The following is a 26144-nucleotide window of genomic DNA, read 5'->3' as shown; positions in this document are numbered from 1 at the left end:
GTCTATTAAGCATTTCTCATATGTACACATGCAAAGTTAACCTTTTATGCAGCAGTACACTGATAGTTTCTAATTTCATCCAATACCTTCTTACATACATAAATTGTTTTAGTTTTACTATTGAATAGCTTTATCACAACTGCCAATGTTATAAAAATCCTAGCTGTATAGCATTTGTATAATAAATTGTACAACAATGAAATACAAATCCTAAAACATATAAATGGACAATTGTTTAGATCAAAATACACATAAATTTTCTGAACTTAAGTTGACAATTATTAAACATATATAAACAATATATATTTTCCTAGCTTCACATTTCATAATTATATTTTAAAATATACAAAGAAAACTTGGTAAATAAAAGTAGAAAAATAATTACTTATTTTAAAAAGAATATGCAACATGTCAAAGAAATATTCAATGGCTTTAGGAAGAAGGATGATGCTTACTTGTAACGTGTATCAAGGCCCAACAGATAAGAATAATTTGATCTGACAAAATATCAGTAAATGTTTGTCTTAGTCAGGGTTTCTATTCCTGCACAAACATCATGACCAAGAAACAAGCTGGAGAGGAAAGGGTTTATTGAGCTTACATTTCCTCATTGCTGTTCATCACCAAAGGAAGTCAGGACTGGAACTCAAGCAGGTCAGGAAGCAGGAGCTGATGCAGAGGCTATGGAGGGATGTTTCTTACTGGCTTGCTTCCCCTGGCCTGCTCAGTTTGTGTGCCCTTCCCCCCTCAGCCCTCTGAGCAGGGTTTTCCAGGCCTCAGTTAGCCACAAGCCTCGCCCACCTGGGGAGGAGCTTGGACCAAGGTAAAGTCTAATGTTCTTCCAGATCTACAGCTTCCTGAATCAAGCAGGCTACCCACTGAGCAGAGTGGTGCAGTGGAGCTGACACCCACCAAGCTGTGGAGCTGACACTGCTGAGCAGTCTCTTGAACCTTGGGGGGAAGTGTCTCCCCCCCACAACCTTAAATTCTCAGTTATCCATTAAACTTTGGACCTCGAATAGCAATTGGGTTGTCCTGGTCTCTGTCTTTTTCTTGCTGCCTTCCCATTTCTTCCCAGCTTCCTGTCCAGGTACCCCGTTCAAATGTAGCCACTGGAGGCTATAAGCCTGCTCTCTTATAGAACCCAAGATCACCAGCCCAGGGATGGCCCCACCCATGATGAGCCCTCCCCACTTGATCACTAATTGAGAAAATGCCTCACAACTGGATCTCATGGAGGCACTTCCCCAACTGAAGCTCCTTTCTCTGTGATAACTCCAGTCTGTGTCAAGTTGACCCACAGAACCAGCCAGTACAATTGACCCCTTGTCAATTTGACACACAGACACATCACTATTAAGCCTCAGCCCTTAGTTTCTTATTCATCCCAAGAACAAAATAACTTTAAAAGCCCAACAGTCTTTACATATTAAAAGTTCAATCCCTTTAAAATCCAATATCTTTTAAAATTCATAGTCTTTTAAAAATTCACAGTCTCTTCACTGTGGACTCCACTAAAATGCTTTCTTCAAGAGGGAAAAATATCAGGGCACAGTCACAATTAAAAGCAAAACTCAAACTCCAATGGTTCAATGTCTAGGATCCAACTCACCATCTCCTCACCGGTCTCCTCAAAGGGCTTGGGTTTCTTCTCCAGCTCTGCCCTTTGTAGCACAAACTTTGTCTTCTAGGCTCCAGATGCCTGTACTCCACTTTTGCTGCTGTTCTTGGTGGTCATCTCATGGTATTGGCATCTCCAAAATACTGCTGTCTTCCACTGTAACTAGGCTTCACCAATAGCCTCTCATAGGCTCTCTTCATGGTGCCAAGCCTCAACTCCTTTTCATGACCCCTTCAGTCCTGGGCCATCAATTGCAACTGAGGTTGTACCTTCACCAATGGTCTTCTGCAGCCTCTCATCATGCAGAGCCTTAGCTGCTCTTCATGACCCCTTCATGCCTTCAAAACCAGTACTACCTGGGTGACTCTTACACATTACCAAGTCCAGCCACAGCACAAAATACAACCGTGGTTATCTCTGGAACACAACTTCTGTGCTCTCAGAAAACACTTCCCAGAATATTTTACCTCAGTGATGCTGGTCTCTTAATCACCACTAATTTCTTAGCTCCAACTAACCAGCATCAATAGTTCCAGTAACATAAAGGTTTGCTTTAGTGGTTCTGGTATATTGCTAATCACAGCTGATTCTTCAGATCCAGCTAACCAAAACCAAAGAATCTTCACAATCAAAACCTGACCCTGATAAGAGTCTTTGATATTCCCACTGAAATTTCACAAGCCAGGCCTTTATCTTCCAAGCTATTCTCAAAATCATCTTCCAAGTTTGTACACAAAATTCCACAGAGCTCTTAACACCAAATGGATCATCTAGCCCAAAGTTCTAAAGTCCGTCCACAGTCCTCCCCCAAACATGGTCAGGTTGTCACAGAAATACCCCACAGTGCTGGTACCAATTTGTCTTAGGGGTTCTATTCCTGTACAAACATCATGACCAAGAAACACAATGGGGAGGAAAGGATTTATTGAGCTTACACTTCCATGCTGCCATTCATCACTAAAGGAAGTCAGGACTGGAACTCAAGCAAGCCAGTAAGAAACATCCACGGCCTCTGCATCAGCTCCTGCTTCCTGACCTGCTTGAGTTCCAGTCCTGACTTCCCTTAGAGATGAACAGCAGTGTGGAAATGTAAGCTCAATAAACCCTTTCCTCCCCAACTTGCTTCTTGGTCATGATATTTGTGCAGGAATACAAACCCTGACTAAGACAAAGTTTAATAATAAAAATATTCAATGGCCAGAGATTATGATATCAACATTTTAAACATTTTGATCAATCTTTTAATTGATTAGATCTGGGAAACAGAGGGAATAAATTTGATTTACACTTCTATGCTCTGGAATATTTGTGCTTCATTGACCTTGATGGCTATTGAGAACCATAGATAAGTAAATGAATTGGAACTGCAAAGGAACATTTAGTTGGGAGATGAAGCACAAGGATGTAGGCACTTTCTTGAAGCTATCAGTTATGAGTAATTAGGCTCACATGAAGGTACAAGTATAACTTGGGCTATCTCAAAGGAGCCTCCCAAGGTCGATGTTGCAACTATGCAGACATCTCCACGGTGAATGAATATAGGCAATTATGCAGACATCTCCACGGTGAATGAATATGGACACTATAGTTAGAGCCTCAGATTTATGTCCCATCCCTACTACTGACTGCTGGACTTTCCTAAGCAAAGCACCTAATTTCTATGTATTATACTACCAAAGATATAATTGGCATACTCATAACAAAAGCTCTGCTGAATTTCAGTGCACATACAAAATACCTGCAAAATCTAAGCATCGGTATACATAATAGCTTATCTTAAATACATATTAGAATTTCAACAGATATATAAATATAAACCAAAGTATATTTCTATAATTTATATGTATACTATATATTATATATTAATTATATATATACCTTATATAATTTATATTTATATATAAGATTAACACCATATGCTCCTATATTTTCTGCACTTCCATTTTTTAGACATATTTTAGACAATATTGTTTTTTACAGATTTTACAGTGTTGGGAAAAATCTTTCCCAACTTATAATACAGCTTCTGTATTTACTTATATTGTACTTATAATACTTATATTATACTGTACTTATAATACAGTGCTGTACTTATAATACAGATTAAAAACCAGTGATTTTACCTTTTCTAATTATTTAGAATTTCTTCTCACTCAATTGAGTCAACAACTGAGTAATTTCCTTTGATAATAGACTTAATCAATCACAGAACTCCTGTCTGCTAATGTGTCATTAACAGTAAATTTTGGAGAATTTATTGTTATCTGGGAATTTGGGTGATGAGTGTATATGTCAAAATGACATTACTTTTATCCTCTTAATTAAGTTGATGCTTGTTTTTTTTAATTTAAATGGGCAGTAGCTGTAACACTGTCAGAAAGGAATATCACAAATTTACCAACAATATAAAAATTGATATTTTTAATAATAGTACCTTACTTTGTTCTAAGTCGAAGGAAAAATTGGCAATAAAGAGAAACTTGTTTTTTTCTTTCTCAATTTATATTAAACAAATCCTGATTTATGCAAGCTTTGCCAGAGATACTGTCTTTCTATGAGAAAGAGACCTTTCTTATGGCTAATACACTGACTTCTCTTTTCAAAGAGGTGACATAACACATCTAATGATCTTTGATATTATTTCTATAATTTTTGTACAAGCTGATTCTGTGTAAAATTTAAGAAATTTATATTTAAACTTAACAGAAATATTTAGGTTATATTAACCAGAATTTTAGTGTGATCTATGGTCATATTAAGTCTGTATCATGTTTTAAATTATTGTATATCAAGAGCATATCTACATTGTAAATCATTACATTTTACCACCACCTGTTGGTTAGCATGTTCTGGAGAATATTTTGAGTATCTTCTTTCATTTAATCCTAACAAACATATCTCAAATCCTTATTCAACATGTTTTCAAATACTGGATTAATGAAGAAAATAATTTAATCTTGAAAAAGTAAATAAATATATCTTAGTTTCAGATTTAAAGCTGGTAGAACTAGCTAGGTTCAGTCACTGCACACTGAAGATACAACCAAGGTAATGAATGCTCTTCTATAATACTGCTTCTTAGACTTTTGCCTTTCACTTCTAAGATTTCTGAACATGGAAATGGCATGAAAGAAACAGTGATCTATAGTTAGGTATCTATGCAACTGTACGCGTCAGGAGAGGAGTGACCATGTGCAGCATGCACAACTTTGGTTATAAATTATGTAACAGGTTTCATGAAAATTCCTATAGTGGCAATGTATGCCCCTGAGTTAAGTGACTGTACTCTTACCAGGGAGTTTGCGAACACAGCTATTGTCACCTTTCCTTTTCAGCCACAATTAGCATCAGCACACAGGTGAGGCATCTTTTTACCCTCAGTTGTCATCACTGTCTGGTGCCTTATAGATCTATTAATGTCTGTCATTCTCCTTAGCAGAAGTTCTATTTGGGAGTCATATTCTAGTTTGAACAATCGCAGCTTTCTGAACACATTGCTACATTACTGTTTTTGATTGACATACTTTGAACTGAATCTTGTGCTGACATATCTCTTTACATTCTCCCCTTTCATGACCACAGAAGCCATTTTACCATGTAAGCTACAACAGAGAAAATGAAGTAAGCATTAACATTCAACAGTTGTAAATGCATATTTACAAAAGGTATTATAGATATATTACTGTATGTATGTATACATATATAGTATTGGATATATGCATATGTGTGTACATGTGTGTATATTTGTATATGTGTATATATGTACACATGGACACATGTATACATGTAAATGTGTATATGTGTACACATATATGTGTATATATGTTGTTGTACTCATGTATTGCTGGAAGAACAAACTGAAATAAGGACAGGATAGACTGATGGATTCATGTTCTCCTCCATAAATTGCACACACACACACACACACACGGCATACTTTCTACCATACTGTTTTTTAAAATACTGTCAATAGAAACAGTATATTCACTATCTCCCAAGAACTTACCCTGCCAAAATCCATTGCCCTTTGTGTAGACAAAAAAAAAAAAAATCAAGTAGCTATTGGACTGAAGAATGACATTGAAGCAGATTTCCAGCAGCAACAGCTTTAAAGAACTGCAGAAAGTTTTCAGTCTAGTGTTGAACAGAAATGCAAAGCAAGAGTTGCTGTCTACCTACCACCACAGGCAAAGAGTGGGAAGTCCTCTGCACTCTAATGACTGTTGGATTAATTTGCACAGAACGAATATTTCATATTAAATTTTCTATGTCAGCAATCTGCCTCAGAACATGGCATTGTCTTCATTGCTTCAGAACCAGTCCCTGTTGCTGCAATATTAGAGGAAAAGACAGCCGGGACTTCTGCATGGGTGCCCGGTTTTACATGAAAACCACTGAGGTTCCCTGGAAGATTAATTACAGAATGTACGCGTATGTAACAGAAAAGCTTCCCTGCTTTGTAAATGCCAGCTTTTCAGTGCACCTACAAAGGATGACTACTTTTTAATCACACCATGGGAAGCCAGGAGCTCTGGTTTGTCTCATGAAAAAAATCTAAATTTATGTCAGCCTTTGGTCCAATTTGCAACCCAGTGCCCTGTTTGGGGGATTACAAGAAACACTTAATGGATATTTGGGACCAGATCAAAGTAAATGGAAAGTGTATAGTGATCTGTCTCATGAACTCCTGTTTCTTTTCTTTTTTTTTATTCCATATATTCTTTATTTACATTTTAAATGATTTCCCCTTTCCTGGATCCCCCCTGCCTAAAGGACCCATAAGCCCTCTTCCCTCCCCCTGTTCCCCAATCAACCTCTTCCTGTTTTCCTGTCCTGGTATTGTCCTACATTGCTACATTAAGCCTTTCTAGGACCAGGGGCCTCTCCTTCCTTCTTCTTGGGAATCATTTGATATGTGAATGTTTCTTGGGTGTTCCAAGGTTCTGGGCTAATATCCGCTTATCAGTGAGTGCATACCATGTGTGTTCTTTTGTGATTGGGCCACCTCACTCAGGATGACATTCTCCAATTCCACCCACCTACCTAAGAATTTCATGAATTCATTGTTTTTAATAGCTGAGTGCCTTCCATAGTGTAAATATACCACATTTTCTGTATCCCTTCCTCTGTTGAGGGACATCTGGGTTCTTTCCAGCTTCTGGCTATTACAAATAGGGCTGCTATGAACATAGTGGAGCATGTGTCTTTATTACATCCTTGGGAATCCTCTGGGTATATGCCCAGGAGTGGTATAACGGGGTCCTCCGGTAGTATCATGCCCAGTTTTCTGAGGAACTGCCAGACTGACTTCCAGAGTGGTTGTACCAGCTTGCAACCCCACCAGCAGTGGAGGAGTGTTCCTTTATCTCCACATCCTCCCCAGCACCTGTTTTCTCCTGAGTTTTTGATCTTAGCCATTCTGACTGGTGTGAGGCGAAATCTCAGAGTTGTGTTGATTTGCATTTCCCTGAGGACTAAGGATGTTGAACATTTCTTTAGGTGCTTCTCAGCCATTCGATATTCTTCTGTTGAGAATTCTTTGTGCAAGTGATTGTGGTCTAGATAAAGTGATATGGTCTAGATAAAAAAATATCATCCTCAAACTAATAAATTAGTTTAGTTTACTATAAATTTTTTTCTTTCACTATTGTTCACTAACTTATAAAATTATTGTTTGTTTTTGCTATTTGAAGAAAATATTTCCATCTGCCATGTCCAGATATGGGGACAAATTCCTAATTAGTGTGGCTGAAATCCACAGACTATGTAGAAGGACTCAAAGCACAGTGTTTGTCGCAGCCTCTTTTCCAAATCTCTCATTGATGAATCTAGTTCATGTTTTTTTTACCCGAGATCCCTAAAATAACTATGAAGATAGTAAGAAATAAATTGTTCAAGGAAAACTCCACCAAATAATAATAATAAAAAAGTTAAATGAACTGCACCAGCACTTCTTACCTGCAACAAAAAGCAGTATTTTTCTAAAATATAGTTGCATTATTATTTCGCGGTGCCTCATTTGTTTATAGATACAGGAAAGCTAAATGTTATGGTCCTTGTTCAATAGGGTTATAGATCTGGTATAGGTGAAGCAGCAGGAAATATTGTTAGTAATTGTAGTTGTGATAATGATTTTTGATTATCAACTTCATTGGAGTTTGAATCTCTGTAAAAACAAACCTATAATCATGTCAGTGAGAGATTTTCTAGATGAGAGTAGTTGAGGCAGGTGGTGTCCTTCTATGACCTGAGGTCGTTGAGTAAATATAGAGTAGAAAGTGAGCTGAGTTACAGCAGGCATATCTGATTCTGAAAGGTAGATACATTATGACCAGCCGCCTCCCATTTCGTCTGCTATGAGTTTCCTATTATAATGGAGAGTCCCACCAAATTATGAGCCAGAATGACCCCTTCCTCAGTGAGAATGTTTAGGAGTGTCTTAGTAAAGTGATATTGGCTTGCTATAAATGTAACTGGTAAAAGGAGTCAAGTGGTTAAGTGTTTTCAGATGAGCTGATGATGGAAAAAAAGCAAAACATCAAATAAGAAATGGAAAATAAATTCTTAGAATACAACTGTACTGGCTGGTCTTTGTGTGTCAACTTGACACAAGCTGGAGTTATCACAGAGAAAGGAGCTTCAATTGAGGGAGTGCCTCCATGACATCCAGTTGTGAGGCATTTTCTCATTTGGCAATCAATGTGGGTGGGAAGGGCCCATTGTGTGGGGTACCATCCCTGGGCTGGTAGTCTTGAGTTCTATAAGAAGGCAAGCTGAGCAAGCCAGGGGAAGCAAGCCAGTAAGAAACATCCCTCTATGGCCTCTGCATCAGCTCCTGCTTCCTGACCTGCTTGAATTCCAGTCGTGACTTCCCTTAGTAATGAACAGCAATGTGGAAATATAAGCTGAATAAATCCTTTCCTCCCCAACTTGCTTCGTGGTCATGAGGTTTGTGCAGGAATAGAAAAAACCCTGACTAAGACAACAACTAATTCTGTGTACACTTTAATAATTGTTCAGACGTTCAAGTTCAGTGCTGTGTGAAAAAAAATGATAAAGTAGTCTAGGGAGGAATAACTATTGGAATTTTAAATGTATTCTTTGCTGAGAGTGTCATTTCATATATTTATAAACCCACGATGTGACTTGTGGCAATCTCACTGATACAATTTCTTCGTTTAACCCCTATATTAGGAAGCAGCAAAACAGTAATTGCTTAATATTAATTGCTCATGGAACAAATAACAGATAAGCAGTGGCATATTCTTAGTGCTTCTTTCCTATTAATGATTGTTCCTAGTGTAATGATATTATTGAACTATAAACAAAGGGTTTTTCTTTTGTCAAAACTTTAAGGCTTGGGTGGCGGCAGCGGTGACGGCAGTGCAGCAGTGGCTGGTCCAGCTGAAGGGCCATCAGCAGTGGAACCAAGGCAACACAGGGTCCAGTTAGGCCCGGCGCCCACGACCACTGACCTTGGTGGTCAGGCTGCAAGCAGCTGCGGATTTGTGGTGCCTTTTGCTGCACAGAAGCCACTTCAGAACTCAGCCTCCCGCCAGTCAGGAAAGGCTCACCTCCATCTTGGTTTCGGACTCCAGAGAGATCGGACAGACTGAAGTACACAAACATAACCCGAGGCCAACATCATGGGGGTCTGAGCCCGACGAGCATTGGCCTACACCCAGGCCCTGGGCTGTTCGGGGGGCCATCAGGGTGCCAACCCAGCCAGGAGGATTTTTTGCCCTGGCCGGTGAGCACGCCGCCATTTTGCCTACAGGACCCAGAGTGCTCGGGAGGGCAGAGACAGCTAACAAGCGTAGCCTGAGGCTAACAAAGCGGGGGTCTAGGCCCCAACAGGCCCTTGACTGACCCCAAGAACTGGGTGGCTTGGTGGGCCATCTGTGTGTCAACCTGCCCAGGAGGTTGTTAGCCCAGCAGACTCTCCCGGCGCTTTCGGGGAACGAGAATGCGCACGCCCGCCATCCTGGTCACCTGGCAGACCCCGTTGACAGTCATAGCCCGAGGGGAACTTTGCTCAGACCTTGGCTTCCCAGGCTTCTGCATGGACCCAGGGCCTGGGCGGTCAGGCTAACCTTGTGTGCGCCAGCCTGGTTGGGGGATCAGCTGCCCAGCAGAGTGATCAGCACGCGGGGTGAGGTCCTGGCAGCTTAAACCATCTGCGCTCCCCGGGGGTGCACACGGGCTCCATCTGGTTCACAGACACAATCTGGGGCAAAGCACACTAGAGCTGCAAGGGCACCCAAGAACACATCAGCAGGCCAGCAGGGAGAAAGTCCGTGTGCTCCGGTGAATCCAGCAGGCCCCAGCGGGAGCCTTCGGGTGCCTGCTTTGGGATCTGAACGACCAGGGCCACAGCACTTGGTCTCCAGGAAGTGCGGGAGACCCGGTGTGCACCCAGAGACAGTCTAGGAGCTCGCAGCATGGCTTGCTCCTGCGGCCCAAAGCTTGGATCCCAGTCCTGAGGCCTCTGGCTAGAGCCCTCAGCTCAACTCTCTCCGCTTCCCGATCCAGATCAGCCTGGGTGGCAACACCCAGGTCCTCTCCAGGTCCTGCAAGAGGCAGGAGGGGCTTCTGAGTGGCCAGCTGGGAGAAGTCGGTGTGCTCCGGTGAATCCAGCAGGCACCAGCAGGAGCCTTTGGGTGTCTGCTTCGGGATCTGAACAGACTGGGCAACAGCACCCTGTCTCCAGGCAGTGCAGGAGGTAAGCTGTGCACCAGAGGCCACCTGGGAAGGGGCAGCTTGCACTGGTGAGTCCAGCACTGACAAGACCAACTAACACCAGTGAGAACTAGATGGCAAAAGGCAAACACAGGAATGTCACTAACAGAAATCAAGGCAATATGGCAACATCTGAACCCAATTCTCCTTTACCAGCATGTCCTGGATACCCCATCACACCAGTAAAACAAGATTTGGATTTAAAATCACTGGTCATGATGCTGGTAAAGGAACACATGAAGGACATACTTAAAGAAATTCAGGAGAAAATGGATCAAAAGTTAGAAGCCCTTGCAAGGGAAACACAAAAATCATTGAAAGAAATCCAGGAGAATACAAAAGCCAATAATGAGGAAACACAGAAAACACTTAAAGAAATACAGGAGAACTTTGTTCAACAGGCTGAGGTCATGAAAGAGGAAACACAAAAATCTCTTAAAGAATTATAGGAAAGCACAAACAAGCAAGTGAAGGAGCTAAGCAAAACCATCCAGGATCTAAAATCAGAAGTAGAAACAATTAAGAAAACTCAAAGGGAGACAACTTTGGAGATAGAAAGCCTTGGGAAGAAATCAGGGGACAGAGATGCAAATATCAACAACAGAATACAAGAGATAGAAGAAAGAATCTCAGATGCTGAAGATTCCATAGAAACCATGGACTCAACAGTTAAAGAAAATGCAAAATGAAAAAAGCTTGTAACCCAAAATATCCAGGAAATCCAGGACACAATGAGAAGACCAAACCTAAAGATTATAGGCATAGATGAGAGTGAAGATTTACAACTTAAAGGGCCAGCAAATATCTTCAATAAAATTAAGGAAGAAAACATTCCTAACCTAAAGAGAGAGATGCCCATGAATATACAAGAAGGCTACAGAACTCCAAACAGACTGGACCAGAACAGAAATACTTCCCGTCACATAATAATCAAAACACCAAATGTTCTAAACAAAGAAAGAATATTAAAGGCAGTAAGAGAAAAAGGCCAAGTAACATATAAAGGAAGACCTATCAGAATCACAGCAGACTTTTCACCTGAGACTATGAAGGCTAGAAGGTCCTGGGCAGATCTCATGCAGACTCTAAGAGAACACAAATGCCAGCCAAAACTACTATATCCAGGAAAACTCTCAATCACCGTAGATGGAGAAACTAAGATATTTCAGGACAAAACCAAGTTTACCCAATATCTATCCACAAACCCAGCCCTACAAAGGATAATAGGAGGAAAACACCAATACAAGGAGGGAAACTTCACCCTGGAAAAAGCAAGATAGTAACCTTTCATCAAGCCCAAAAGAAGTTAAGCAATCAAATTTAAAAAATAACATCAAAAATGATAGGTAGTAACAATCACTATTCCTTAATATCTCTTAACATCAATGGACTTAATGCCCCAATAAAAAGACACAGACTAACTGACTGGATACATAAACAGGACCCTGCATTTTGCTGCTTACAGGAAACACACCTCAGGGTCAAAGACAAACACTACCTTAGAGTAAAAGGCTGGAAGACAATTTTACAAGCAAATGGTCTCAGGAAACAAGCTGGAGTAGCCATTTTAATATCAGATAAAATTGACTTTCATCCCAAAATCATCAAAAGAGACTCTGAGGGACACTTCTTGCTGGTCTAAAGAAAAATACAACAAGAAGAACTCTCAATCCTGAACATCTATGCTCCAAATGCAAGGGCACCCTCTTTCGTAAAAGAAACTTTATTGAAACTCAAAGCACACATTGCACCTAACACAATAATTGTGGGTGACTTCAACACTACACTTTCCTCAATGGACCGATCAGGAAAACAGAAACTAAACAGGGACACAATGAAACTAATTGAAGCTTTGGACCAATTAGATTTAACAGATATATATAGAACATTCTATCCTAAAGCAAAAGATTATACCTTTTTCTCAGCACCTCATGGTACCTTCTCCAAAATCGACCATATAATTGGTCACAAGACAGACCTCAACAAATATAAGAAGATCGAATGAATCCCATGCCTCCTATCAGATCACTATGGAGTAAAAGTGGTCTTCAATAGCAACAAAAACAACATACACGTGGAAACTGAACAATATTCTACTCAATGATACCTTGGTCAAGGAAGAAATAAGGAAAGAAATTAAAGACTTTTTGGAACCCAATGAAAATGAAGACACAACATACCCAAATCTATGGGACACAATGAAAGCAGTGCTAAGAGGAAAACTCATATCCCTGAGTCCCTCCAAAAAGAAAATGGAGAGAGCATACATTACCAGCTTAATGACACACCTGAAAGCCCTGGAACAAAAAGAAGCTATTTCACCCAGGAGGAGTAGAAGGCAGGAAATCATCAAACTCAGGACCGAAATCAATCAAGTAGAAACAAAGAGAACCATACAAAAAATCAACAAAACCAGGAGCTGGTTCTTTGAGAAAATCAATAAGATAGATAAACCCTTAGCCAGACTGACCAAAGGGCACAGAGAATGTATCCAAATTAACAAACTTAGAAATGAAAAGGGATATATAACAACGGAAACGGAGGAAATGCAAAAAATCATCAGATCCTACTACAAGAGCCTGTACTCAACACAGCTGGAGAATCTGGAGGAAATGGACAATTTCCTTGACAGATACCAAATACCAAAATTAAATCAGGACCAACTAGACCATCTAAACAGTCCCATAATGCCTAAAGAAATAGAAGGAGTCATAGAAAGTCTTCCAACCAAAAAAAGCACAGGACCAGATGGTTTCAGTGCAGAATTCTATCAGACCTTCAAAGAAGAGTTAACACCAATACTCTTCAAACTATTCCACAACATAGAAACAGAAGGAACACTACCTAATTCCTTCTATGAAGCCACAATTAGGCTGATACCAAAACCATGCAAAGATCCAACAAAGAAAGAGAACTTCAGACCAATTTCCCTTATGAACATAGATGCAAAAATACTCAATAAAATTCTTGCCAACCGAATCCAAGAACACATCAAAACGATCATCCACCATGATCAAGTAGGCTTTATCCGGGGAATGCAGGGTTGGTTCAATATACGGAAATCCATCAATGCAATCCACTACATAAACAAACTCAAAGAAAAAAAACCACATGGTCATTTCATTGGATGCTGAAAAAGCATTTGACAAAATTCAGCATCCTTTCATGCTTAAAGTCTTGGAGAGAACAGGAATTCAAGGCCCATACCTAAACATAGTAAAAGCAATATACAGCAAATCGGGAGCCAGCATCAAACTAAATGGAGAGAAACTTGAAGCAATCCCACTGAAATCAGGGACCAGACAAGGCTGCCCCCTTTCTCCTTATCTTTTCAATATTGTACTTGAGGTACTAGCTCCGGCAATTCGACAACATAAGGAGGTCAAAGGGATACAATTCGGAAAGGAAGAAGTCAAACTATCATTATTTGCAGACGACATGATAGTCTACCTAAGTGACCCAAAAACTCCACTAGAGAGCTCCTACAGCTGATAAACAACTTCAGCAAAGTGGCAGGTTATAAAATCAACTCAAGCAAATCAGTGGCCTTCCTATACTCAAAGGATAAGCAGGCTGAGAAAGAATTTAGGGAAATGACCCCCTTCACAATAGCCACAAGCAGTATAAAGTATCTTGGGGTGACTCTTACCAAACATGTGAAAGATCTGTATGACAAGAACTTCAAGACTCTGAAGAAGGAAATGGAAGAAGACCTCAAAAAATGGGAAAACCTCCCATGCTCATGGATTGGTAGAATCAATATAGTTAAAATGGCCATTTTGCCAAAAGCAATATACAGATTCAATGCAATACCCAACAAAATCCCAACTCAATTCTTCACAGAGTTAGAAAGAGCAATTATGAAATTCATCTGGAACAACAAAAAACCCAGGATAGCTAAAACTATTCTCAGCAACAAAAGAAACTCTGGGGGAATCAGTATCCCTGACCTCAAGCAATACTACAGAGCAATAGTGTTAAAAACTGCATGGTATTGGTACAGTGACAGGCAGGAGGATCAATGGAACAGGATTGAAGATCCAGAAATGAACCCACACACCTATGGCCACTTGATCCTCGACAAAGAGGCTGAAAACATCCAATGGAAAAAAGATAGCCTTTTCAACAAATGGTGTTGGTTCAACTGGAGGTCAGCATGCAGAAGAATGCGAATTGATCCATCCTTGTCTCCTTGTACTAAGCTCAAATCCAAATGGATCAAGGACCTCCACATAAAGCCAGACACTCTGAAGCTAATAGCAAAGAAACTGGGAAAGACCCTTGAGGACATCAGTACAGGGAGAAAGTTTATGAACAGAACACCAATAGCATATGCTCTAAGATCAAGAATTGACAAATGGGACCTCATAAAATTACAAAGTTTCTGTAAGGCAAAGGACACCATCAACAAGACAAATCGGCAACCAACAAATTGGGAAAAGATCTTCACCAATCCTACATCAGATAGAGGGCTAATATCCAATATATATAAAGAACTCAAGAAGTTAGACTCCAGAAAACAAACCAACCTTATTAAAAAATGGGGTACAGAGTTAAACAAAGAATTCTCACCTGAAGAACTTCGGATGGAGGAGAAGCATCTTAAAAAATGCTCGACCTCATTAGTCATTAGGGAAATGCAAATCAAAACAACCCTGAGATTTCATCTTACACCAGTCAGAATGGCTAAGATTAAAAATTCAGGAGACAGCAGGTGTTGGAGAGGGTGTGGAGAAAGAGGAACACTCCTCCACTGCTGGTGGGGTTGCAAATTGGTACAACCACTCTGGAAATCAGTCTGACGGTTCCTCCGAAAACTGGGCACCTCACTTCCAGAAGATCCTGCTATACCACTCCTGGGCATATACCCAGAGGATTCCCCACCATGTAATAAGGATACATGCTCTACTATGTTCATAGCAGCCCTATTTATAATTGCCAGATGCTGGAAAGAACCCAGGTATCCCTCAACAGAAGAGTGGATGCAAAAAATGTGGTATATCTACACAATGGAGTACTATTCAGCCATTAGAAACAATGAATTCATGAAATTCTTAGGCAAATGGATGGAGCTAGAGAACATCATACTAAGTGAGGTAACCCAGACTCAAAAGGTGAATCATGGTATGCACTCACTAATAAGTGGATATTAACCTAGAAAACTGGAATACCCAAAACACAATCCACACATCAAATGAGGTACAAGAAGAAAGGAGGAGTGGCCCCTGGTTCTGGAAAGACTCAGTGAAGCAATATAGGGCAAAACCAGAACAGGGAATTGGGAAGGGCTGAGTGGGAGGACAGGAGAAGAGAAAGGGGCTTATGGGACTTTCGGCGAGTGGGGGGATAGAAAGGGGGAAATCATTTGAAATGTAAATAAAAAATTATATCGAATAAAAAAAAACTTTAAGGCTTTATTACAGTCATTTAGAGAATGTTTTCCAAATGCAAATGACTCTTTATATTATTGTATACATACGAAAACTGATTATATGAGGGGTAAAAATATTTTATTTTAAAATCCTTGCATGTGGCTCAGATTCCACTGAAACGAAGGGAAAATTAATGTCATTAGGTGAAAGACATATCAAATTATACTGTATGTGGAGGGAATGCAATTTTCAAGAACAATTTAATGGTAATCCAGATGAAAACTTTGAGGATGATGGAGACATTTGGCAGATATTTCATCATTTGGAGTACACAGTGAGGCTTTACTCATCCAAATGATAGAAAGGGATACAAGAGAATGGAATGAAAATGTCCGTTATCAGGCCTTTTCTGTATCATGAGTTTCAGTGGCTCCTCTGTGTACACTACACTGTTATACCATTAGTTTTAACAGAATTTGAAAAGAGAAAGCATTTGTATTAAAATTGTTCTGAAGTAGAAATAAGATATGCTTTCCCATCCCAAAAACCAGTGTTGAAAGTTCTGTCTTACCAATTCAAATGATTTACCTAAGGTGGGAAAAATGTCTCATAGGTTTAAACAGGCCTTTCAGGTCTTACTTAATTCTGAATACAATCAAGTTGACAACCAGGAACAGCCATCACAAACTGTGTGATGCATTTTTTTTTCTTTTTCTTTTTCTTCTTTTTTTTTTATTCGATATAATTTATTTACATTTCAAATGATTTCCCCTTTTCTAGCCCCCCCCACTCCCCGAAAGTCCCGTAAGCCCCCTTCTCTTCCCCTGTCCTCCCTCCCACCCCTTCCCAGTTCCCCGTTCTGGTTTTGCCAAATACAGTTTCACTGAGTCTTTCCAGAACAAGGGACCACTCCTGCTTTCTTCTTGTATCTCATTTGATGTGTGGATTATGTTTTGGGTATTCCAGTTTTCTAGGTTAAAAACCACTTATTAGTGAGTGCATACCATGATTCACCTTTTGAGTCTGGGTTACCTCACTTAGTATGATGTTCTCTAGCTCCATCCATTTGCCTAAGAATTTCATGAATTCATTGTTTCTAATGGCTGAATAGTACTCCATTGTGTAGATATACCACATTTTTTTGTATCCACTCTTCTGTTGAGGGATACCTGGGTTCTTTCCAGCATCTGGCAATTATAAATAGGGCTGCTATGAACATAGTAGAGCATGTATCCTTATTACATGGTGGGGAATCCTCTGGGTATATGCCCAGGAGTGGTATAGCAGGATCTTCTGGAAGTGAGGTGCCCAGTTTTCGGAGGAACCGCCAGACTTCTTTTCAGAGTGGTTGTACCAATTTGCAACCCCACCAGCAATGGAGGAGTGTTCCTCTTTCTCCACACCCTCTCCAACACCTGCTGTCTCCTGAATTTTTAATCTTAGCCATTCTGACTGGTGTAAGATGAAATCTTAGGGTTGTTTTGATTTGCATTTCCCTAATGACTAATGAAGTTGAGCATTTTTTAAGATGCTTCTCCGCCATCCGAAGTTCTTCAGGTGAGAATTCTTTGTTTAACTCTGTACCCCATTTTTTAATAGGGTTGTTCGGTTTTCTGGAGTCTAACTTCTTGAGTTCTTTATATATATTGGATATTAGCCCTCTATCTGATGTAGGATTGGTGAAGATCTTTTCCCAATTTGTTGGTTGCTGATCTGTCCTCTTGATGGTGTCCTTTGCCTTACAGAAACTCTGTAACCTTATGAGGTCCCATTTGTCAATTCTTGCTCTTAGAGCATACGCTATTGGTGTTCTGTTCAGAAACATTCTCCCTGTACCGATGTCCTCAAGGGTCTTCCCCAGTTTCTTTTCTATTAGCTTCAGAGTGTCTGGCTTTATGTGGAGGTCCTTGATCCATTTGGATTTGAGCTTAGTACAAGGAGACAAGGATGGATCAATTCGCATTCTTCTGCATGCTGACCTCCAGTTGAACCAGCACCATTTGTTGAAAAGGCTATCTTTTTTCCATTGGATGTTTTCAGCCTCTTTGTCGAGGATCAAGTGGCCATAGGTGTGTGGGTTCATTTCTGGATCTTCAATCCTGTTCCATTGATCCTCCTGCCTGTCACTGTACCAATACCATGCAGTTTTTAACACTATTGCTCTGTAGTATTGCTTGAGGTCAGGGATACTGATTCCCCCAGAGTTTCTTTTGTTGCTGAGAATAGTTTTAGCTATCCTGGGTTTTTTGTTGTTCCAGATGAATTTCATAATTGCTCTTTCTAACTCTGTGAAGAATTGAGTTGGGATTTTGATGGGTATTGCATTGAATCTGTATAGTGCTTTAGGCAAAATGGCCATTTTAACTATATTGATTCTACCGATCCATGAGCATGGGAGGTTTTCCCATTTTTTGAGGTCTTCTTCCATTTCCTTCTTCAGAGTCTTGAAGTTCTTGTCATACAGATCTTTCGCATGTTTGGTAAGAGTCACCCCAAGATACTTTATACTGTTTGTGGCTATTGTGAAGGGGGTCATTTCCCTAATTTCTTTCTCAGCCTGCTTATCCTTTGAGTATAGGAAGGCCACTGATTTGCTTGAGTTGATTTTGTAATCTGCCACTTTGCTGAAGTTGTTTATCAGCTGTAGGAGCTCTCTAGTGGAGTTCTTTGGGTCACTTAGGTAGACTATCATGTCGTCTGCAAATAATGATAGTTTGACTTCCTCCTTTCCAATTTGTATCCCTTTGACCTCCTTATGTTGTCGAATTGCCCGAGCTAGTACCTCAAGTACAATATTGAAAAGATAAGGAGAAAGGGGGCAGCCTTGTCTGGTCCCTGATTTCAGTGGGATTGCTTCAAGTTTCTCTCCGTTTAGTTTGATGCTGGCTACCGGTTTGCTGTATATTGCTTTTACTATGTTTAGGTATGGGCCTTGAATTCCTGTTCTCTCCAAGACTTTAAGCATGAAAGGATGCTGAATTTTGTCAAATGCTTTTTCAGCATGTGTGATGCATTTTTAAGACTGAATATTTATCTCAAAACCAGGATAACTCTCTTAAGTGATCTAAGTATGCTAGTATGAAGATACATCACAACTTGACAGTAACATAACAGAGTTGTTTGAAGGAAAATAAATAGTAAAATATCAATATATTCTACTTCATAGGGTACTTAAATTGTGCTAACCATTTATTCGAATAATTTCCTAAAATTCCTTAAACTAACTCATGAGACAACATTGTTATCTTTATTTTTATACAATGAAACAGACCCAAATTTATGTTTACAATATACCTAATAATTTTATGTGAACTACCAAAATCTTGAAACAGTTTCATTTACTTCACTTCTTTTTTTTCATGAATTTCTGCCTCTTTCCCTGTATTTCTGACTAAAGATCAAGTCTCTGAAATTTAAAATAAATGGGAAAAGTAACTGAAAAACATATGTGCTTACAAAATATGCTTACAATTGTTTTCTGGAGATGAGAAAAATTGAGATCACCTACTTTCATAATCAAGTAATTTAAAACTTGCACTACTTTTGGAATAAGCAATATGTGCTAACTACAGAGAACAAGGTCTTCCAGATTCTGAGTGTGATGACCAAACAGATATATAGATGCTTAAATCTAAAACATAATATGACACTATTGGGCATATTTCAAGTACTTTTGGAATTTTAAAAGAATGATATATTATCAGAATTAAGTTGATATCCATAGAAATTAAAGCAGATTTTTGTAAATAATGATGGTTTAAAGCTGATTTTAACTCTTGGTTTAAAAGTGATTTTAGCTACAGAGAGGACAGAATAATTTTAAAATGTTCTATGTGATTTTAAAACGAAGTCTTACTGCTATGATAAATTACCTAAATAGTATTTTAACAGTGTCATATAAAATAGGCAAGTTTTACAAACGAGGATATCTGTTGGGCAGAGATAAGATTTGCTTTGTGGAAGTCTTCATTCCAAAGATATGGAATAAGTAGAATAAGTGAATAAAAAAATGACACACTCATATACATGCATGTAAAAATATAAATCATCTTGAGAAATATTGCCATCCATGACCACTTAGACTCTAGATCCTAGAGGAATTTGAAGCACATCATCTTAAGTGACTTAAACTAGATATGGAGAAGCCAATCCACTTTGTTCTTAATTACACATACAATCTAAAAATATACTCAGCACACTGTAGTAATCTCTACAGATACAGCTATGAGGATGAAGGTGCAGAGAGACAGGGATACTGGCTCACATACACCCTTTGGCAACAGTATTGTAGGTGTCCCTACTCTCATAATGTTGAGGTTTGCAATTATCTCAATGATCAAAGAGCAGAATGCAGTGTTAGGAGTCATATTTTAATCTTCAAAGAGGTAATACATACTTAAATATAAAATACGATGCCCACATACCTGAGAGCCCACAAGCCACACAGTGCAGAAACAAAAATGTCACTGGTGAACTGTGAGCATGACCGTTTGCATGGTCTAGCCAGTCTGGTGGGGGTGTTAGCTGGAGATTATTCGTGAATGTATATGCTTCTGGTTTTAATCCAACGAGCAACCATGGTCCACTTAGTCTAGAGAAAAACAGAATCCTCATCATTTCTTTGATTTCATTCTGGTTTATAAAAGGAAACAGGGATGCTATTTATTCAGGACCCGTCTGCCAGTGTGCTGTCATTGTGCTGGCTTCTTACTTGTAACTACTCAAGAGCGTTGATCTGTTCAAAGCAAGCTGTCAATATATTTATCTACTTGCTTGCTTGTTCCTTCCTACACATCACCCTGTGTCATTCCAGTACTTACAGGCAAATGTTATGCTTTTCATGTTTAATGGTTATAGCTGCCTGTTTGACTGCCTGTGTCTAGGGGCAAGTGCAGGGTTGATGAAATGAAATGTTTGACAAGTTCTGAGTCAAAGGAGCAATGTTAATTCAGGCTAAGCCATCACTGACAGCAAGAGAGGCAGGAAAACATTCACAGAAGCAGCATTAGTTTTTAAAGAAACACTCAGTAGTTTTCATGTGTTAAGACAATGTAAATATTTATTAAAATAATTTGATTGACTATTAAATTTTTGGAATTTTTAATACTAGAAAAACGTAATAGACAAAGACTATAATAATATTTAAGAAAAATGTCTAATTGTCACCAAGGTCTCTATTTTGTTAATTGAATTTTCTATGATTCATTTTAATTATATGTGGTAAAGCCAGATACTGTCATCACAAATAATTAAATAAGCTGTTATCAAAATGATGAGCATTCATATTTTAATGTTTATTTTTATTCACTAGATGTCTTTATATCATGTAAATCCCTGAAAAGACATGTAGTTAATGACTTTAAAATACTTAAAAGTTATATACATCCATATATACACAGACAGAAACAAAACCTAAATAAAAGTACATAAATATATTCCAAAGTGACAAGATAGGATAAAGCAAGATTCTTGAATTTAATCATTTATTAAGATCTCAAGACACACACTTGACTAGTCAAAGTGAGATACGATGCCAGACTCATCGAGGGAGAAACCTTTGGCGTTTTCAGTTATTGGAGGGAATCCTTTCTAAAAATGTTTCATGGGAAGCTGCTGCTGCTCTTCTTGTAACATAGTCATTGTTGGACAGAATAACTCAGGTTATTTCAATTGAAAATCACCCAATCAATGCTGGACACCGCATCTGTGTCCTTCTTTATCAGAATACATAACACCTTCATCAGAATACTTATGCATACAGAATATCTGTATGATCATTTCAAAGAACAGTTTTGTATATAGTGAATTATGTACAAAATTCTAGGTAATTGTAATAGCTTTATATGAAATATTAAATATAATTCTTTTTCTAAGGATGTATGAATGGTGTTAAGAGTTTAAATTTGTTACTTTTCGAGCTGTTGAGGATGGTAGCTCTATTCTTGGGGTAAAATATTTTATGTGAGGCTGAGTTATGGCAAATATGTAGAGTAAGCTAAATATTTGAGAGTAACACAAAGACTGTGTAGAGAGGATTGGCTTTTGTGAATCGGTAGTGAAATATTGTCACAAGGAGGAAAAAGATAAATGTTCATTAGTTAATTCCTATTTTTTCTTCCTTTATGGTTGTGTTATCAATAAGGTCCTATCCCACCTTTTCACTTTGAAAACGATCACGAATAGTGTGCTTTTAAATAAGTTTGTTTGATTTGGCATAACAGGCCTAACATCAAAAGCAGATCTATACTTCAGATAACCTACTTTGAACAACATGCTTTGAACAACTCTCAAAATGCAAGTACAGGATTTTTTTTTAAGTGTTAACTTTAAAGAAAAATTGCCTGTCAAACAAAACTGGTACTTATAGAAGTTAAAATAAATGACAAAATACCATGATGGTCTGAGTGGTTAAAAAAATGCAAAGCAGCATCTAATCTTAGAGCCTAAAGAGTTCAACATGCATTGCTAAATTGGCTCGTTTACAAACTCTAATGTTAGGCAAAAATTTACGGCCTCTCTCTTGTTAGTTGGTTGCACATCTGGCTGTAATACAAGAAGCCAATTTAGACGTCCATGCCTTAAGATTACTGATAGATAGCCTTGTCTTGTTTAGAGTAAAACATTGATCCGACTCAGCCTCTAGGGCCACTGAACATCTCATGCTAGTGATACATTTGCTGACATTGTTCTTAACAAGGTAAATATGAACTCTAAAAGTCAAGGTAAAAATGAGTTTGAATCATAAAGTAGTCTACTCCAGTATGCTTATAAGAAGCCATGGCCCATGAAGATACAGAGTCCCTTTATTGCCTAATTTAACATGCCGTATCTCTATATTATCAAAGGAAATTTGCATTAACAACCATTTGAGTGTAAGTTTCAGAAAAAAATCTATTAATAAAACAAGAGTATAAAAAAATGAAAGTAACAGATCCCTGGTTTCCTACAATTGCTGATAAATAGTAGGGAAAAGGGGGAAATTAAGTTACCAACAATAACTTTCTTATCGTTGTTGCTCATATATCACACCTCATGGTGGTGTGTGAGTGTGTGTGTGTGTGTGTGTGTGTGCAGGTGTGTATTCACATGGATGTAAGAAGTCCACATCCTCTTGGCTCCCCGTTTCAGTTCTTAAGACAGGGTCGGTCTCACAATGAGCACTAATTTAACCAAATTTAGAAAGGTGATAGGGCACTAAATTTTCTGAATCCATCGGTTTCCAATGCCCCAACTTAAACATCCCCTCAGTGTTAGCACTGCAGTCTATTTTATTATATTCAGCTTTTACGAGAGAGAGAGAGAGAGAGAGAGAGAGAGAGAGAGAGAGAGAGAGAGAGAGAGAGAGGAGAGAGAGAAGGGGAATAGATGGAGGGGGAGAAAAGACTGAGAGTGAGAGAGAGAAAGGGAGGGAGGGGGTAAGCAGATCTCTGAGTCTAAGCACAGTCTGGGACAGAACAAGTTCCAAATCTAGGCATGGTGGTACACATCTTTAATCTGGGCCATACCTTCTGGTGGAGACCTATGTAAGGACATTGGAAGAAGGAAGATTCACCTGTTTGCAATGTTTGCACTTACTTGCCAGCATGTCTGTTGGAACCTAACTTATTCAGGATTCCAGCTTATATAGAAGTTCAGCTAAACTACCTAGCCTCTTGGAACTGAGCAATTACTCAGAATTTTGATATAAACATATCTATCTATATCTATATCTATCTATCTATCTATCTATCATCTATCTATCTATCTATCTATCTATCTATCTATCTCTATCTATCTATCTATCTATCTATCTATCTATCTATATATCAAAAGAAAAGAGGAGACTTTGGACTTGAATGGGAATTGAAGAGAGTATTTGAGAGGTCAGAAAAAGAGGGGGCATGGGAAATGTTGGAAGGAAGAAAGGAGGAAATGATATGATTATAAATGTTTTTAAAAATGGAATTTATCTTGCTTTTGAAATATGACTGATTTCATGAAAGTGCTTATTCAGTTACAAAACTTAATGTAGTTTATAAAGAAATCTTTAGATAGTAATAGATGAATAAAACATAATAGCCTCATAGTTAACCAGTGGAGTTAATACAGAAATGGTAGTGATATTACTACTCTTTATTATGTGGACTCTTGAGTAAGCATAGTGAGAATGAGTTGCTGTTTTCTTTTACAAGTTAAAAAATGAGAAATTATGGTAGACTCTCATAAAATGAGAAAACGTTGACTTTGAATTAGTATATTGAGAAGCACACAGGGATATTTCTACATTGTCATGTGGAAAAGATTCACACAAATTTGGCCAATGCACATGCTCATGGCCAATGCAGTACATGCTCATAGCCAATGTTCATGGCCAATGTAATGCATGTTCTTGGCCAATGCTCATGGCCGATGCAGTGCATGCTCATGGCCAATACAGTGCATGCTCATATCCAATGCTCATGGCCAATGCAGTGCATGTTCTTGGTCAATGCTCATGGCCGATACATTGCATGCTCATGGCCAATGCAGTGCATGCTCATGGCCAATGCAGTGCATGCTCATGGCCAATGCAGTGCATGCTCATGGTCAATGCTCATGGCCAATGCAGTGCATGTTCATGGCCAATGTTCATGGCCAATGCAGTGCATGCTCATGACCACTAAAGCTAAACACTGCCCTTGCAACTAAGTCATAATAAGTTCTGAACCATTTACCTGGATTAACTACTTCATAATTTTAAGGTTGGAGGAGTTCTACCTAATGTTAAGAAAGTCTCCTTTAACTTATGTTAGCATGTTTATAGGCTGTGTCTACCTCCATAATTTCCTTTATGTATGGGGAAATGGTTTAAAATTTCATATAGCAAATAAAAAGTATCTTTAGGACTGAAAGGAAAAATATGTAATTAAAGCAATGTTCCATTTTGGAGCAATTAAAATCAATTAGTTTTTTATTTATAGTTGTTGTTGGAAAAGGAAATAACACCATAAATCAACAGTTTGGTACTAAATGTGAAAAATAGCTCATCACATGGACAGTAACTTTGTTTGTCATGCCAAACATGCTACACCAGAGGATCTATGTAGGCATAATGTTATTGTGTATGGTGTAAAGTTTATCCTTGTGTTTTTTCAATGCTGATTTCTTTGCCCTCAAATCTTGTTTCAATTCAGACATGGTATTGTAATGCTATGTCAAGAATCTCAGAGTCTGAAGTAAAGACCACCCAGCTAGTGCCCTACCTGGGGATTCATCCTATAAATAGTCAGCAAACCCCAACACTATGATGAGAAGCATGTACCAAAAGGAGCATGCCATGGCTGTCTCCAGAGGGGCCCTGCCAGAGTCTTACGAATTCAGAAGCAGAAACTAGCAACCAAGCTTGGACTGAGCTTGGGGTCCCCAAAGGAGGATCTGGAGGGTTGTCCGGAGGAGCTGAAGGGGTATATAGTCCCATGGGAAAAGCAATGACTTCGGACACCCTGACACCCCAAGAATCCCAGGGACTGAATCATCAACCAAGGGGTATACATGGTTCCAGCCAAAAATGTGGCAGAGGAATGCCTTTTTGGGCATCAGTGGGAGGAGTGGTCTTTGGTCAGGTAAAGGCTCAATAGAGGCCACAACAAAGGGAAACAGATGGGGGGGGAGAAATGGGGGGTGGGACCATGTTGGGTAGAGGGGCATATACATGGAGGCAGGGGGAGGGAGGAGGGGTAGGGAATCATTGGGGAGGGAGGCTTTTGGGAGGGGGAAATTGGGAACAGTTTTACCATTGACAATGTAAATGAAGAAGATACTCAATAATAATAAAAAAAAAGAATCTCCTGTCTCAAGTTTGTGTAAACAGTGCTTACCATTTATTCTCTGCCTTATAAATAAAAGCTGATCACCCAATGGTTGGGCAAAAGAGAGAGTAAGGCAGGACTTCTGACAGCTAGGAGACAGAAAGAGAAAGAAGAATAGGAGATTTAGCAACAGGAGGGAAGTGAGGAGACCTTATGAGAATTCAGCTAGAGCATGGGAGGTCCTAAATACAATTACAATGGAGTTTTTGGCTGGGAGGTAGACGGATTAGTTTAGAGGATTAAAATAGATCAATGACAGCCCAGGTATTGCTGTCAGTCTTGACTAAATAAATCTTCGTTTCTCTTTGTCATTATTAGGGCATTGACTAAAATAGAGAACAGCCGCTGTATTAATTTACTGCATATATTTGTATTAAAAATTATCATTACAGATCCATGCTGCACATAAAATTTTAATATATAAACCAGTTTCCCTGAGTCAGTACTCCTCTTCTAAGCGGCGCCTCTGGAATGCTTACTGTGGTATTTGATTAGTACCTGTGCTTTAAATGCGAATGTGGGTAATATAATGTATTGATTTATTCTAAAAGGACTTGTATGTCCTTATCTTGTCACCCTATCAAA

The 26144-nt window shown here is 38.9% G+C and overlaps 1 pseudogene; it reads left to right on the top strand.

Moving 5' to 3' along the window:
• The first annotated feature begins 742 nt into the window (after positions 1-742).
• The window catches only part of LOC127692787 (S-formylglutathione hydrolase-like), a 49019-nt pseudogene continuing 23617 nt past the window's right edge, over positions 743-26144 (top strand).

This window comes from Apodemus sylvaticus, chromosome 9, assembly GCF_947179515.1.
Source record: "Apodemus sylvaticus chromosome 9, mApoSyl1.1, whole genome shotgun sequence".
Lineage (NCBI taxonomy): Eukaryota > Metazoa > Chordata > Mammalia > Rodentia > Muridae > Apodemus > Apodemus sylvaticus.
Note: the sequence above shows the minus strand (reverse complement) of the source record. Positions and strands in the feature narration are given on the sequence as shown.